Source organism: Neodiprion fabricii, chromosome 2 (genome assembly GCF_021155785.1).
Source record: "Neodiprion fabricii isolate iyNeoFabr1 chromosome 2, iyNeoFabr1.1, whole genome shotgun sequence".
Taxonomy (NCBI): Eukaryota; Metazoa; Arthropoda; class Insecta; order Hymenoptera; family Diprionidae; genus Neodiprion; species Neodiprion fabricii.
Genome location: NC_060240.1, coordinates 22,669,540 through 22,688,144, shown reverse-complemented (window position 1 = coordinate 22,688,144; position 18,605 = coordinate 22,669,540). Strand labels below are relative to the sequence as shown.

At 40.5% G+C, this 18,605-nt stretch overlaps 1 protein-coding gene across 1 annotated transcript in view; it reads right to left on the bottom strand.

Annotated features, from left to right (window-relative positions):
* Positions 1-18,605, bottom strand: part of LOC124175488 (equilibrative nucleoside transporter 4) — a 76,590-nt gene that overhangs the window by 15,212 nt on the left and 42,773 nt on the right. Inside the window, exon 11 of the transcript XR_006869172.1 lies at positions 135-161. The gene's annotated coding sequence lies outside the window, so the exon portion shown is untranslated. The remainder of the gene's footprint in view (positions 1-134; positions 162-18,605) is intronic.

Here is an 18,605-nt window from a genome sequence, read left to right as displayed (position 1 = left end):
TACTGCATGTTACTTTTATGAACTAACCAAACCCGAAGTACGAGAATCTTGAAACCATAAGGAATTAAAACAACTGTCTAAGTATTTGGAATATCCCTAGATGGAAATAACTATGACATTCACTAACCGAAGCTTAAAAACCATGTTACGAAATCTTCGCACTACAAAGAGCTATAATGTGTGAATATAGAAAGTGTTCTTCCTCTTCGAGACACAACTTGTAAGAATGTCTGTAAGTGTGTTTACATTTTGGAATCTTACGCTTCTTGATGCGAAGCTCGTAAGACAGTCAATGACCGTCTAATATTGAAATGCGGATATGCATCATCAATATTAATATTAATCACGAGGCAATTTTCATTTGCTGAAACGTATAATTTTTTTGAAAAACTGGTGAATTCGAAAAATTAATGACGGAGCCAGGAATCGAACCTGGTATCTAGCGATGCTTTACCGGAGCCTTACTCCACTAGACCACCTAGCCGCCCTGACTCTGATGTCGTTAATTCCTCTCATCACCAGTAAGTTCAAATTTGTTTTCTTGTGCTGCGATAGTATGTGTGAATATAGAAAGTGTTCTTCCTCTTCGAGACACAACTTGTAAGAATGTCTGTAAGTGTGTTTACATTTTGGAATCTTACGCTTCTTGATGCGAAGCTCGTAAGACAGTCAATGACCGTCTAAAATTGAAATGCGGATATGCATCATCAATATTAATATTAATCACGAGGCAATTTTCATTTGTTGAAACGTATAATTTTTTTGAAAAACTGAGCTATAATATTATTATACGTTATTATATATCATTGTCATATTAACACCATAATTAACTAACACCATTTTATCCAATTATTATATAATACTCGACAATGCCATTTGTGCATTCGGAGCTCAGAGCTACACTATAAGCAACTTACGCTATACCATATAGCCTGGAGTATAAAAGACTGTAAAACCATAGATAAGTGTGTAACTAATATATTGTAAAGATAGCACTGCTGCAATAATCCATAAAACCAGAGACTGCAAAACCTTCAAAACCATGAATACCAATTATCCGGCATGAATTATACCTCTCTCCGTAACGCTGGATTGTAGGCAGCGCGCACAGCGTTTGAAGGCAATGCAGATCTCCAATGTGGAGCCATACAGAGCTCCATCTAGAGAACACATTAGGAAACTTAACGGCGAAACGATTGAAGGTCAATCAACTCGCAATAAACTCAAAGATGCATACGTGGCAACGCCCAATAACAGGCAACCAACAAACATAAGAAAAACGTTCTAGAAGCTTCCAAGCCGATTTATATCAATATGAGAAGTAATAATTACAGAAGAGAATTATATACGAAAGCACACATGTAAACCTGCTCTAAAACTACGAATTATCAAATTGTTAAATACCATAAATCTCTTAAGATAGTTATAACACAAACACCTAAGAATGGTTTCCTCTTGGTTTCTACCACCAGATTCGTCATCTTGTTCCGGTACAGTCTCGCGGTAAAATCCTTCTGCCTTTTCCATTTAAATTTTTCATACAACGTTATTCTGCCCAAAAGTCCAGCGAGCTTTCAGCTCAATTTTGTCATATTAATTTAAGATCTTACACTAAGTAACTCCGTTTTTGTGACTTGAAATATTGAACTTATAAAATAAATCCAAGTTAATCAAAGTATCCAAATATATTAAAATCAGTCATTCCGTTAAATTCTCTCACCAATCTACGCTGCAAGTCATCATATCCAGATTATTCTCAAAAGGTAAGCCAATTAATTAAATCTTTTATCCAATAATTACTCCTTCCTCGGTTCGTTCGATTAGAGCGACAGAATGCCCGTTGTCTGGTGTATTTCAATACTTTATCGGTAATTGGTGATCCAAACTACTGATGTGAGTCTAACTGTAGCTGTGTGAACGATTCCGGTGTCCAATATCTGGAAATTTCCACCAGGTACTGTTCCGACGTCACATATAAAATTTTTTGGTGCATTGGCCGGGAAGCCAAACGTTATAATTGCGAAAAACTTTTTGCGACGCGAGTAGCGACCGACGGATGGCAGAAATTTTGCGCGCTACCGACACGAACTGTAAATCATCCTAATCTCGCTCGATTTAATAAAATAACTTAACAAACCTGAATTTTAATACCCGTTAACTCGCCAAAATTGTAAAAATCAATGAGTCAGTCAAGAATTCTTCCATCCGCTCTGGAAATTTTCCATTCAAATATTTCTTCAATATCGCACCTACTGGGATCTTGTATCACTGAGATCCCTCGTTTTTATCGAAATACTCTGTCGAACCAAGATTCCAACCTTTAATCGAAACCCCTGACGAATACCCTTTGTTCTCATAACGAATGCTCCCAAAATCGAACGAAATAAATCGAGGAAAACGCGGAACCGTAGTGAAGCTTTGGGAACAATATACTCAGTCGATTATATTAAACGATCCGCACGAAATCCCGGACTCTGTAAAGGAGCCTTATCTGAATAAACCGCAGAATTCTAACCATACCATCGGAACTTCTGAAGATATTTGCTATTACACGGGAGATACAGAAAAACGAATAAAAGAAAGAAATAAGCTGTTCGAGCCCCCAACGCGACCCAGAACAATTAGCGAAGAAGACGCAAAGATTAGGAAAAAGGCAAAAATTATTTCTGAATACCTCCCGTTCAAACTTTCAACGATTTCCACCTCCTTTTCCTCCGACACGGAATCTAAAAGTTAAAATAAACCTTATTAACAAAAATTCGAATTCAGTCATCACATACGCATCGGTTATTGAACCGGAAACCCATAAAATAAGGAGAATTGTTCAGAACATCACAGCATCCCAACTCGTTATACATATCCATAAAAACGAGTCAAAAATATTTTTTTATTATTACTCTCAAGCTCCCCGCTATCGAACCTGTCTGACGACGAAAACCAATCCCAAACACATATTAAGATTCCTCAGGAATTTAAAATGGTAAGCGAACCCGTTGTAAGTACAGGCGCAACCGCCTTACCCGCACCGACTTATCATTATATCTCAATTAAGGATGCCTTAGTGGCAGTCCCGGTGTTTGACGGCAATCCGTCCAGGTTAGAAGTTTTGTGCAGGGATGCAAGGATGCACGCGAAATGGTTCCGCCTCAAGTCGAATTAAGCCTCGCGCGAATAATACGTAATAAAATCAAGGGAGTAGCTCGACGTGTGATCGAGAACGAACGGTTCGATACCGTAGACGAATTAACCGCGCGAATAAATGAGCTTTATGGACCAACCAAATCCGTTAATCTCTGTCAGGGTGAACTAGGGAAAATTTTCCAAAGACAGAATGAAGATGTCGTGACGTACGCATCAAGGGTACGCGAAGCGATGGAAAATATAAGACAGGCATTCTTGCAGAAACAACGTGAAGATGATTTCGAAATTTTTACGCGAAATACCGAAACGGACGGCAAAGCCGCTTTTCTGCGCGGATTAAGACCCGAAATCGACGGAAAAATCCCCACAGTACCCGTTACTCTAAAAGAACTGGTCGACGCGGCGATGAAAGTAGAGAAACAGGAGAAAATTAAAATCCAACTTAGACGAGGAGATCAACCTAGCACAATTCAAGACGCTACGATAAATTACGCGATGTTTTAACCATGTAATTGCGTTGTATGCGGAGCAAACGACCACGATCAATACGATTGCCAATATAATTCAGATAAAAGCTATTACGATCACCGTAAACCTCGGAATCAAACTTATGTTATCCAAGGTAATCGAGCAGACTATCGGGATAATTATAATTCGAGAGATGCTTATTCGGATTCTCGACGTAACTCGAACACCTACCAACTGCAAGATAATACTAACTCGAGAAATCAATTTCCGAAACATCAACATCGTCAAACAAATGACCAACCGCAACCCGGTTACGATTCAAGAGAAAATCATCCCAATCGACAACAGGGACCTCCGAATTTTAGTAACCAAGACAATTACAGTAATCGAAGGTCGAACTCCCCTAATCAACAAGGTTATCCTAGAAATAATCAATATCGCGTAAATCGCTATCAAGGGAACAACCAATAACGCGGAAACGTTTATCCCAACAATAACTCGTACCGTAAAAGAACTTATTCAAGGGACCCTAGCCCGCAGAGGTCACAATCAAATTTCAGACAATGAAATCAGCGTCCAAATCAATACGACGATAATCAAATAATTAGACAAACGCGTTATACTCCACAAACAAATTATCAGCCCTACAATTCGAACTGACCTGACGAATACCAGACAGAACAACCACGCGAATACTGTCGATATTGTAGAAACTACGGTCACTTAATCAGCGAATGTCCAATTAAACAGCGAAATGGTAGATTAAATCAAATACCGCGAGAAAATCGAGTCTCATTTTCGGGAAACGGGGAGAGCCTGCCGAACGACGGTGCGATCTCGGAGGCTCTCAAAACACCCAACCGCACCTTGTCTATTATACAGGGCGTACCGATAGAAAACTAGTGACGTTGCATACAAGCGATATGGAACAAATAATTATAGATCCGCCTCAAAATTCCGATAACAAATCAATCAACACGATCATAAATCCAGAGAGTATAATCCCTACGATCAAATTAGAAGCGAGCGAATTACAAAATCCGAGTACTTTCATGTTGGATACAGGCTCCGACCTGAACATTATGAAAAATAACTGTGTAAGGTCAGAAATCGAAATAAACGAACAAAAAAAATTTAATCTTAGCGGAATAGTCCCCGCGTGCGTAGAAGCTATGGGAGAAGTTCCCATAAACGTAATAGGAACCGAAGCTCAATTCCATATAGTTCCGGAAAATTTACCAATCCCATAGGACGGAATAATAGGATCCCAGTTCTTCAGCGAAAAGCGAGCTCAGATAAATTTTGATAAAGGCACATTAGAATTCGGTAACGTACAAATCCTATTTCTAAACCAGCAGGAAAAAACGACTCGGAATAGAGCGCAGACTGGCAACTGCGACAAACTCGCGGAGACCGAACTAAGCGCCGAGGTTTTACCGCTCCTAGATGTAGAATCTAACGGGTGTCTCGGTTATACAAAATCCGATTTAAAGACGGAAATTTCCGAACCTCTTAAAGGAAAGGAAAAGGTCAAAAATCCGGAAGATGTTATCGTAATTCCATCGAGGACACAGCTTGGCATCCGTATCAATCTCTAAAAAACTGAGTAAACCGAAGGGTACGTACCTCTGTTAGACGCAGGTGACAACGTCTACATAGGGAACGCGTTAGTGGCAAACCGAGGTAGTAAAGCGTACCTTTATGCAATTAATACGTCAGACTCGGAAGTAAGGCTGAGGATTCCACCGCAAATCCTGGAGGAAATGAGTGAAACAGAGGAGTCTTCAGAATCAGATACCCAGAATTTTAAAATCAAAAGCGAGAATGCAAAAGAAACCGTTAATTATAAGAATATACCCACAAAATATCAAATATATCCCGACGAATGCATATAATACGGCAATGAATCCATGAAAAATAATGACGAATCTGCGATAAATCCAACTGAATCCAATGAGCCCGTGAGAAACGATAATAAATCTACGAAACATTCCAATAAATCCATGAAAAATAATGACGAATCCGCGATAAATCCAAGTGAATCCAATGAATCCGTGAAAAACAATCACAAACCTACGAAACGTTCCAATGAATCCATGAAAAATAATGAAGAATATGCAATAAATCTAAGTGAATCCGATGAATCTGTGAAAAACGATAATAAATCTACGAAATATTCCAATAAATCCATGAAAAATAACGACGAATCTGCGATAAATCCAATTGAAACCAATGAATCCGTGAGAAACGATAATAAATCTACGAAACATTCCAATAAATCCATGAAAAATAACGACGAATCTGCGATAAATCCAAGTGAATCCAATGAATCTGTGAAAAACGATAATAAATCTACGAAATTGTATGCATTCTTCTTTTGATACAAAGTGTATATATTCGAGTTGTCCGTTGCTAGTTGCCGAAATATGCGAATGCATTCCGCACTGAAAGATCGATCGATGTATCTCTACTTTGCATTGCGTGATTCGTGCCTCTGAGTAGTCGGTGAGTTGTAGGAGCTGCATTTTGATGGTGCTAGTTACAGGTTGTAGTTTCGGCAAAATCCGAATCCGGCGACAAAGTTCGAATCAGCAGACTCAGAAATGTCTTCGAAAGAGGTTACACTCCTAATTGGACGACTGAAATATTCACGATAAGTCGAGTGGAAAATACTGATCCTGTGACGTATAAGCTCAAAGACTACCGAGATCAACCCATTGCTGGTGGTTTCTACGAATAAGAGCTCCTCAAGGTTAAACATCCGGATATCTATCTGGTGGAGAAGGTGCTCAAGAAGCGTGGAAGAAAAATATACGTTAAATGGTTAGGTTTTGACAATACGCACAACAGTTGGATAAACGAATCGGATATGTAACATTTAAATAAATGAATTTTTTCTAGAAACGTATGTCCCTCTTTATTTTATACCCGTCACATAACAAGTATGCGTCTTTATTTTTTAGACAATCGACAGACATATGCATCGTTGTACAATTTTTTATATTTAGGAGCGTTCTTATTCACTATCCTACATAATAATATTTTATACGCGATGGTACAATTGTAAAAATTAAGCCCTACATAATAATAATACTTTATACATCATGGTACAGTTATAAATTAAGTCCTACATAGATTACGATACGGTAATTATAAAGCTACGGTGCAGGCTTGTAACCCCACGGAAGCGTGTCGGTCGTGTTTTGAAACACGATCCGCTTGTCGTCATTCCAGCTCAGTGCTACTTTCTGCTGTTCTACGGTGTATACCTCGTGCTTTCGACTCAATATCAAATGCTGATTTGAGGATAGATTTTCACGGTTCAAAACACATTCCAAATAATCGTTGAAAGTTATTTTTCTCAACACTGATCCTTTGACACCTTTGGCACGTTTGTTGTCTTTCTCGTCTCCCAAGACTCTCAATGCGTACAATTTGGCTCTTAATCCTACAAATTCCAGCATTATTTTTCCGTTATTCTCGTCTTTCATCAAGCCAAGAACTTTTTTGTTCGCTAGAGGTATTCCGTAAACGTTGTCAAGCGGATAATCCGACGTGTTGAATTTGTGCAAGTCCTCCTTCATGGGTTCGTATATGTCGGGGACGGTAAAATTGTAAATCAAACTGTCGGTATCCGTATACATTAATTTTGCTCGGTTGCCGAATTTCTGCTTAACATAATTATAATGAAAATCGTAGATATATGTTTTAGCCAGATCCATGATGGAGAAACCTGCATACAACGGTTTATTTAACTTGACTTTCGTCTTACTCATTTCAACGATAATTATATCTTTGTCGAAAACGGTGCAGCTGTGAAAATTGGGTTTGGCTATAGTAGCTCTAGCACCGTATCTTCCATCCCATTTCTGGGATGTCTGTGTGACATCTCTATACTTCCTAACATTTTCCATTGTTTTGCCAAAAACTGCGTTGTTCATCAGTTTGTAAAGATTTTTCTCGAATTCGTTTGTGAGATTTTTTGCGCAAATCGGTATTCAAATCTATGTATTTTTTGAGCCACGGGGTTTGTCTGAATTTGAGAACTCTGTGAATTTTGAGTAATTTTAAGCCTAATTGTAAGCATTCTTTCAAAACGCGGTAGTGAACAACGTAGTTTTTCTTGGAAAATAGCGTGGGTGTCAATTTCGGTTGCTTACTATTCGAGATCGGAGGTATGTAGTGCTCCGGACACAGTGGTAAATCCTTATGAATTTCATGCAGTTCCGCAGGATATTCCAAATCCACCTCCAGTATGTAACCAAACTCCGCATCGTCCGAGATGGTAAGAACGTCGCATTGTCCGAAGTCTGATAACCATTCGAAGGAACTGTATGGCAGAGCAAAGCTCATAGCAGCACCGTACAAATTATTAATGTCAAAGTACATGAGATAAGATTCTTCGACCTCAGGATCAAATTCCTCTCCCATATATCTATTGTTGGCCTTTGCGTATCTGTTTGAACACTGTGACACACCACCTCGAATACCCTTTTCGATAAACATAACCATGTCTATGTCGGTGAGAAGCTCGAGTTCGATGCCTGTAGATTTTAACATTGCATCAAACGACAGACCGGGCGCTGTGTAGTAATGTAACGGGTCCAGTTTGTACGTCGTCCAACAATTCTGTCGAAAATTTTGAAAAACGTCAGCCAGTAAAAACACGTCCGTCTGTAAATATAACTCCGAATACTCTCTCAAAGTTTGAACGTTAAAAGTTTGCCAAACTTTACATGCATGTGCATAGTCGTCGTCTGATATATCCTGATCATTCAATTTTAAGTAAAATTGTTGTTTGGATGGTAACCGTCTGTCCTCGAGCTTCTCCCAACTGTCTATGTATTCGTACGGGAAGACACCTTTTCTGGTCAATAACTGAAATTTATCTGAGCTACGATAAAATTTTCGTGTGATTGATTTCTGATCATCACCGAGATACGTTGCTAATTTATCGAGGCTGCTAGGCATGAAACGGTACGAATCTACGAATCTAAGCTTTATATCTGTCCCCTCGACATATTTTGTAAAAGAAATGTACTTTTCTATGTTTACGGGTAGAAGCTCAATTCTGCCCTCGAACGATGTAGCCAGGGCTTTGATCAGAAAATGTGAATCGTAATCCGACAGATTGTGGAATATCACTGGGATAGTGTGCGAATTTTGGTAATTTAGATTGCAACCTCGGTGAGCAGCACCACGGTACTTTCCCGTGAAATGACAGTAATCCCGATGTTTCACGTCTGTGGGCGTAAACGGTTTTTTCACAAATATGACAGACCGCCGATAAATCAAATTCGTTGATTTGATTGAAATTGAGCGGTTCCATCGGTACAATAGTTTTGAAATAAACTTCTAACGAATGTGCCAATTCCGCTAACTCATTCACAAACCACTGAACGCAAGTCTCTTCACGATTAATTTAAAATTTTGAAAGCGAATCGTCAAACGCACAATGTAGATAGTAAGCTATACTATACGGAAGATGCTTCTGATAAATTGTTCTTGTACCCATCTTTTTGAGCGTAGGTTCCAGTAAACATTCGAGATCCGCGTAAATACAGAATGGAACGGTTTCTTTGTGCTTGAAATTTTTAAATTTCAGTATTTTTTCCTCATCTGTAGGTAGAATAACTTTGGTTTTGTTTAAATTCATGCAATCCACATTGTGCTTTGTTAAACATCTTTCAGAATGAAATTAAGTCAAACATCTATCGCACAACCAAGTACGACCATTACGTTTAGAAATTTGAGAACTTGTTAATCGAGACAAATTTTGAAAACAAGTAAAATGAAAGATTCAATTTTTTTCATAATTTTCCATATCGACATCATCATCATCGTCATCGTCAGTGATTTTAGTTTCTATCGCCAAAAGATGAATTACAGGTTTATCAGACTCATTCTGACTCAGGTGAATCGGTACTATTTCACTTTTTTCCGATCACCTTGGTCTATACCATAAACGTTAATTGAAAGGCCATTAAGCTTCTCAAATTTTGAAAATGTGTTTTTGTCTAGAGACATAGGAAACTTTATACCATCATACCGTAGCACTGAGCTGAAATGCGGGTACGAGCTGGTCGCGTTAGGATGGTGTTGTCGGCTGGGAACAGAGCTGCGGTGACCGACCAAAGAAAGTAGTAAGAGTCGTTGTTTCTTATGTTTACTACAGCCTTCTTATCACTGATATGCTCAGGTAACGGGGTGTATGTGAAGACACCGCCTCGTAGTGGCAGGTACTTGTTGATATTCACAGTCAAATTGATTATTTCCGTCAGCGACCAGCCTGAATCCTTTTCCTGGAAATCTTCCACCTTTTTCAACAAACGCTCCGTCGCGTTTTCGATGAACCATTCATTGACATCCGTTGTCTGGAGGATGATTTCATTTCTCGTATTGAAAAATTTGATTTCTTCCACCGTGCGATCATCTTTTCTAACTTCAAATTTACAAGCCAGGATAACGTTGGCTTTCCAGCTCCTGTCTTTCTTCGGAGCGTTTTTTAGTCTCGTCACAGCTAGTACCTTTGCGTCTTCTAGAAATCTCTCCAGATCTTTATGCTTCAAATTGACGATGGATCCAGTTCGAATTCTCTCCTCGAAAGCTGATTCCAAATCTTCCCAGTGAACTCGATCGCTTCTTCTTACTTTCCGCGTACCTACACCCGTTTTCTGAAGACGTTTGAATTTTTCCGCGAGCGCTTTCAAGATTCCGATCGTTGTGATAATTCTCATCTTTTCTCCAATCGATGAAGCCTTTCGCAAAATTTTGTTTAGAAGCCGAATATTTTGACTTCCAAATTTTATCCATTTCTGAATCTCTGCTGTTGATGATGATTTGCCCAAGATTTTGTACGCCGATTCCATAATATCGATCAATCTCAAACACTTCGCGGATTCCATCTTGAGCTTTTTCCTTACGTATACTTGACAAGTTGTGACTTAATGATCGTTTGCAGTGATGAGCGTCCTTTTTATGGGGCAGCTGTACGTATGTTTGTGTATGCGCGCGCACCTTCTAGCATTCCCAGAGCGATAGTAACCCAACACCGCAGATCCATGGCTTTGAATGTACCGCGGCTATCGGTCGACTTTGGATATCAAACCGACATCCGAGTAAGTGAAAAACAATTCTCGGAATCGTTCGACGAAAACCATACTCGGAATCGTCCGACGAGTTTCGACTCGACGGAGAGCGGCATGCGGTCAAAGGATTTTAGACAAAACAATGTGTTCGACAAGTTTCGACTTGACGGCGAGCGGCATACGGTCAAAGGATTTCGGTGCGACGTTGAATTCCGAAAGACTCGCTCTGACCTTGAACAAATTTCAGACAAAACAATTCTCGGAACTATTAATTTTGGAATGTCATGTGGCTGATAACGTGGGAAAGGAATGTGGGGTGGTTGATGTTACACATCAGCAGTCCTACCGTGGGAAAGGAAATCGGAGTGGTTAATGTTACACATCAGCAGTCCTATCGTGGGAAAAGAATGCGGGACGGTAAAAAAGTTCTCGCCCCCGCTGCGCCCTCTACCGTTGGCAGGCGAGCACTACAGACTTTGACCTTCGGTCGGTAAGATTGTCGGTAAAACAGCACGATTTTGACCCTCGATCGATACAACTGTCGGTAAGGTTGCACGGTTTTGACCTCAAGCCGGTACGGCAGACTGTGACGTCATCGCGGAAAAGGGTTTGCGTCTGGGGTGCGGCTCGGTCAGTAAGTGTCGGTAACAGGAATCTGCGTGTAGAACTCTCATAGCTATACTACTATCGCAGGTAGGGAGTATACAAAGGGTACCATAAAATACCTCAAATCCAGAGTTGATTGGGACGGAAAGCTGCGAGAATCTGCCATTTTATTATACCTGTAGGGCTTTTTGCCTCAGTGACCCTCTTAGTTTAGTGACCATAAAAGGACAATCAATGCAACTTCTCAGAAATTGTGAAAGCGAAGAGATTAACCATTTCTATTTCATGTTTTCCATGGTGTATGACACACAATAAGACTTAGTCACGGCCTGCGTTTGATTGCTTCTAATCCTTACGGTGGAAGCAATTTGCGAATTCGGTGCATCAGCCGGAGTCGTCAAAATGAATTGGGTTTATGGTATTGGTACGCAAATGAAAAAATTTATTCTCAATAATAATATATATTTATCGATAATAATTAGATGCAATCGCAGGCGTCTTCTGAATTAAGTATTCAACGATGCGACTTCGTGGAAAAAATCATTTCAATCAATTCATCGAGAAAGATTTCCTTTTGGTAAAATAAACCAAAGTAGAGTATAATCGTGAATCTAATAAATGTATCACCATTTCGAAATTATTTGATACGAGGCATCGGTTTCTTTTAATAATTCCGGTATTTTCTATGTTTGCATTTATGAAATGATCTTTGTACCTGACAAATCTGATAATTTAACAAAGGGTTTTACGTATACTTATAACTTTATACGGATCCCACTAACGATTGATGAGTTAAATCATCGCTTGAAACAATTAAGAATAACTTGCAGGGCAACTTCTTATATATTGCTAAATCTTTATCCAAGAATAGGTGGCTCTCTGACTATCAGGGATGTCTTTGAACGGCATTCAACCATCCATCTTGTACAACGTATTTGTTGACTTGGTAGTCGAGCAAGACTTCGTATTTGTAAGCAACAGTTCCCAGCTGGTGTAAATATGGATTAATAAGTTACCTTCATGTCTCATCATTGGAATAAATACAAGTGTAATTTTATACGGGTGTTTAATTTTTCTAACTTATCTACACTGAGAAAAGAGTCCTTTTATAGTGAGCAGGATTTTTTTACTGTTAACAAATCGTATATTTGAATATGGCAAAATAAATATTTAGCTATACATAAGAAATCGTGCATTTGTATTGTAACGTGGGGTTTTAGAATCGCCCGTCACAAGGGCACAAACCTGAAGGAAACCTTTGGAAACGGCGTCCCTGGCGGGGTACTCCAACTGAACTCGATACAAAATAGGCAATAACTACTAGCAACTGATTCTTTCTTTGCAAATTCCGTATTTCGCGCTTCGGCGCAAGCTAACAAGGTACACGGACGACGACGATCCCGAGCACCAAGGGACCGATGACTACCGTTTCCAGTTCTCGATGACTTCGTCTACCGACACGATGGTCTGATAAGATTACAGTGGCTACCTTGGTGTGCTTCTGAAATACCTGGGCTAGCACCCATCCGAACCGCTCGTACCACCTCGGTTGCCGGCGTACATGGATGTAAAGACCTCCGGACAGCCGAGGGACCAACTTGTCAAGGAGAAACCAGCCACCCGCTTTCCCGAATGCCGTAAGGATGGCATACAGGGCAGTCCGTAGCCTGCCATCTTCCGACTTACCGGCCAGGTGCCGTACCGACCCCTAAAGTACTACGTCCAGTTTGATAAGGCTCTCATTCTGAGGATCGACGGAGCCTTCCTATCAATAAGGACTATAATCATGTGAGTCATGGTTCACGACTTAGAGTTGCATTAAGTCGCCGTGTGACTGCACGGTCTCCGTGATATATCGTGGGCAGCTGGTAACTGCCTACACGACGAAACCGGTGGAACCGAACATTAAGTTACAGTAAGTCGTCGCCTTCCACTCGGTAACTTTGACCGGGAGGCATCCTCCGTACATGCCTCTGTCAAAGGAATCGTAAATGATAGGCAACCTGGACAGTAAGGTCAAGCAGCTGAAAAATTGTACGGGTTGGTGTCAACGACGAAATCACGGGCAGGACATTACGTATCATGTATCGGCAATCTTCGAAAATGTGTTACGTAATTATAACCAATATTCAGCACAAGAGGGATGACCCATTTATGGTGGGTCAACAAACGACCAATCGAATAGAAGAAGGACCGCGTGACGACAACGGCGAGATCGGTAATCCGGACTCCAACCTCCGTCTATTCTACGCTTGACCCGCCAGGAGACAGTTACGATTCCCAATATATACTCTCGTTTTGGTCTACCGTTTCTTTTCTTCCTTTATCGCTCTATCGTTATTTTATCTACCGTTTATTCACCACCCCCTATCGTTGTACTGCCGTTAGCTTCATCCTTTCCTTTAAATTACCTTCCGGCCTTCTCGTTTTCTTTTGCTATTTTTAAGTTTCTTTTAAAATAAATTAAATGTGTGCCTGAAGTCACCTATCAAGGTAAGGCTTCTGCCTTTGTATTATATCATTACGAAGTTGCTCATAATTTCTATTTTCTTTCTTATTGTATTCATCTTTTCTTGGTTGCATCGTGTGATGCCGATTTTGTGTGAATCATGGTCCACGGCTTTGAGTCGCGTTAATCCGCCGTGTGACTGAATGGTTTCAGTAATTAACAAATTCCGTGTCTGAGCGACCTTGTTACTACCGAATAATTATTCTTTCGCATTTGTGAACGTCTTTGCTTATTAGTAAATCTCTATTAATCTGCTTCTGTAATTTCTACCGTATCTGGAGCCATATTGGCTTTATCTTTCTTTTCTTAATTTTCTGTGATAGTAGTGCTTATTATATTTTATTTCTTGTATTACTTATCTAATTTTATTTATATTATGCTTATTGTATCGTAAATCGAGTTCCGTGGAGTATAACCGAGCGTAGAATTAGTCGCTAAATACTACTGAACCTTTCCTGTTGCTATTGACAACCTTATATTATTTTCTTTGTATCTTTCCGCAATACCGTATTTCTGTGTTAATTTAAGTTTTGCGTATTATCCCTGATTTTATTGTACTCAGGTGTATTTAGTATATTTCTTTATTTAGCAAACTCTCTGAATTTCTCACTCTCTCATAATTTTGCATTCTCTCGTAATCTTGTATTCTCTCGAAGTTATATTTTGAGATTTCATTGTATAATTCCTCGAATTCCTAAATATTATAAATTATTGATTCTATCATTTATCAATAACTCTCTCGTAAATTATCCCTCGTACTTTACCGTTGACTCTAGTCTATCGTCTACGCCAACGATTTTTGTAAACTATTAATGAATGTCAATCTTTCATACTGGTTAGAATCTATAGTAAATTTGTCTTATTCTTCCGTTATTATCTCCCGAGCTATCGCCATTTTGTTTTCTATCGATTGCCATAAAGTTCTCACTCTCGTTTGTAATTAACAGAATAATAATTCGCGTAGCGTAATTCTTTGCAATTTGGGTAAGATCACGTCGCCCCGTGACATGTAGTTTTAAGTAAATTCTTGCATTATATCACTTCTCCTGACTTACGCTCATTATTCGCTGTGCCCTATCGTCTCTCGTTTCAAAGCTACCGTTTAATTCTATTCTATCGAAAGTTCTGTGAACGACTAGGGCCAGTTTTATTAACTACCGCTATCGTTGCCATTTAATTTGACTGTCTTAAACCTGTAACCTACTCGACAATACAGACTGATTGACCCGTTCAGTTTCCCTAACTTGAGTTCATTCTTTATTTCTTAACTTTCTTTAATTCTTTAATTAGCGTTAGCTGCCTTGAATACCGCCACTCTACCAGTTCGTGTGAGTACCTGAGCCTAGTCAGCCGTACAACGGGTTCTCTAGTTAATTTCCGTATTGTTTCGTCTTGTTTTTTTTTTATTAATTCGTATTATTGTTTGAAATTCCACGCTAACGCGTCCGGTGCCCAACGTAATTGATTGTGTTACAGTTTAGTGTTCAGAGTAAGTGGAGGATCGCGCCAAAGTGTCAACGGTAAGTCCTCATCTGTGGCTAATAGAATTTAGCGTTATAAGGTGCTACGGCAAGGTTAAGCCAGCACCACGACACCGACAACTAGGGAAGAGGAAAGAATTTCGAAACAACGATCACGTAACGATTTCAGGCTCATTTTAGGCTCGACATATGGAGTCGTTCCAAATTTCTGGCTTTTGAAATAACCGAAAAAATCTGTGGTAGTGCTGGGTTAACGTTAACCTAGCACCACCGCACCTAAAATTAGGACAGAGGAAACAATCCCTAGAAAATGAGTACGCAGGAATTTGCGTGAAACGTGAAATGTTACCGTGAGGAATGTTTATGATTGAAAATACTTTTTAAAATACGGCACTAGTGCCGGCGTTGAGCCAGCTGACATTAGGCCAGCATAACCATACCAAAAACTAGGGAAAGAGGCGGAGTTTCGAAAACGTGATTATGTGAGAATTTTAGGCTCATTTCGGGCTGATTATATACGACAGTCGCGAATTTTACGCTTCCGAAAAATACGAGAAAAGCGCGAATCGGTACTAGATTGACGTCAAGTCAGTACCATCATGCTGTAAAAAAACAACGGGGAAGAATTTCGAAAAAGTGATTATGTGAGAATTTGGTGGTGCGAGGTGTGGTGGTGCTGGTTTAACGTTACCGTAGTACCTATAGGTACTATTTATTTTCGTTTTTTTCAGAATTACGAAATTTGGGACGAGTGCGTATGAAGATACGGAAATGAGCCTAAAATTCCTACGTCATCGTTTTGTTACGTTCGGCGTATCACCGCTCTCTATTTTCTTACTCTGTCCTGTCCTCTTATCTCTACCTAGCCTCACGTTACTCACTATCGCCTTTACTGATGAAATTCCATTCCCTTCCTTCAACATCCTCACACCTTTTCTGCACCCGTACGTTTCGTTTCTGGAAACACTCTTATTCTAACTCTCAACAACGTCACATCTAGACCTCTTATATGTCTTTCACACAGCCCACTTCATTCCTACCGCTATCTCAACTTCTACGCAATGAACATACAATCGATATATCAAACACACCCAAGTTTATTCAACACTTATCCCAACTTCCGGTTGTCCTAGTACGTAAAAGAGAAGCCGAACCTGTTTCTTCCTACTGCTCGGGAGTAAACCCCCTTCACGGACGTAGCAGTTTTTTATGAAATTGTTTTCCCTTCATGAGTTTTCGGTGTGGTGGTGCTAGCTACTACTACTACTACTACTCCTGATCCTACTCATACTCCTACTCCTACTCCTGATCCTACTCCTACTCCTACTTCTGATCCCACTACTCCTAATTCAACCCCTACTTCTACTCCTACTTCTACTCCTACTTCGACTACTATTCCCACTCCCACTCCTACTCCTACTCCTACTTCTTCTTCTACTCCTACTCCTACTTCTTCTGTTCCTATTCCAACTCCTACTCCTACTAATACTCCCACTTCTACTCCTATTTCTACACCTACTCCTACTCCTGATCCTACTCCCACTCCTACTCCCACTCCTACTCCTACTCCTACTCTCACTCCTACTCCTACTACCGCCGACAACCCTTCACAACTCCACACCACCTCTTACCACCTCCAGCCACCTCCGTCCTCCTCGTCAACCTGGTACTCCTCCTTGTCTTTGTCTTCTTCCTCCTCGTCCCTTCCGCAGCCACTTCGATCAGCCGCAACCACCTCTAATCACCGCCGACCACCTCCAACCACCGACAACCAGCTCCAACGACCACCGCTAACAACCTCGGGTTATACCTCGAATACTAATAAATATTTTTAGTAATTAAACACATCAAAAATATTGTGCGAGAATTAATTCAATTTTTTTATTGACACATTTTACCAAAAAGATCATGAGAAAATACTATAAAATGTGCTACGGAGCGCTTGTCCTGGAAGTCGAGTTTCATCAGGTATCGGACCTGAAGCATAGAAACTATGGAGCGCTTGTCCTGGAAGTCAAGTTTCACCAGGTAGTGGACCTGGAGCGCCGGAACCATGGAAGGCTGGTCCTGGAAGTCGAGTTTCACCAGGTAGCGGATCTGAAGCATAGAAACTACGGAGCACTTGTCCCTGAAGTCAAGTTTCACCAGGTGGAGGACCTGGACAACCAGAACTACGGAAAATTAGTCCTGAAGGTCAAAAGTCACCTGGTCAAGGACCTGGACAGCCAGAACTACGGAGCGCTCGTTCTGGAAATCGAGTTTCACGAGCTGGCGGACCTGGAGCATAGAGACTACGAAGCGCTTGTCCTGGAACTCGAGTTTCACCAGGTAGCGGACCTGGAGCATAGAAACTACGGAGCGCTTGTCCTGGCAGTCGAGTTGCACCAGGAAGCGAACCCGGAGTGCAGAAACCACGGAGGTAGAGAACCCGATATTCGAAATCTGCGGAGCGCGATTCTCATACGTCCTCTCTACTGTGCAGTTGTTTCCAGACTGAGGAATTCGGGTAGCTGATTTTCGTCTATATAGATCGATGACGGCGCGAGACAAAAAATTTTGGGTGACGTCATTTCTGAACATCCGAAGATCCGAACATCCAAACTTTGGTTGGGAACTTTAACACTAATTTACAATAATTTAAAACTTGGGCTTATCATTGGGAAGACTGTGTTACTCGGAAGGTGAATGCAGCCAGCATCATGTCGAAATCAGCAACTCTCTGATGTTCCTCATTAAGTTCTCAACTCTACCGTTGGAACATCTCAGGGGGTGCAAGCGCACGACGATGTTCGGTTGTCACACCAAAGCCCATTAAGGCAACTGTCTTTATATTCTTCAGTCAACGAGCATCTATTCAATAATCATCTGGTTTGAACGTGGCGCGCAAATGGCTTCTATCAATATGATTCCCGTTCTGATTGCCCTTTCAAAATACCACTTTGCGCTCCGTCCATAACTCCGTGGACAGGTGCAAATTGCTGAATCAAATGTATGCTCATCAACCATCGAGGAACAATCACGAGCATAATTAAGTTGGACCGAGTTATCATTTTTTTGACAACGATACGAGTTCGAATCAGCTGATCCTCTAACCGCCGGTGCGGAACAAGAGGATGTTGTTTTTCTCAGTTTTCTCGGAATATATGAGGGAGCAAATAACAAAACTGGTCGATAGATGTCAAGTAATCACGGAGCATTAGGAGCAATATTGCGCTGTGCCAAATTATAAATTTTTTTTAATGGATACGTGAGTTCAAATTGCTGTTATCCGACCCTTCGTCACGCAACAAGTGGGCGTCGTGTTTCTCAGTT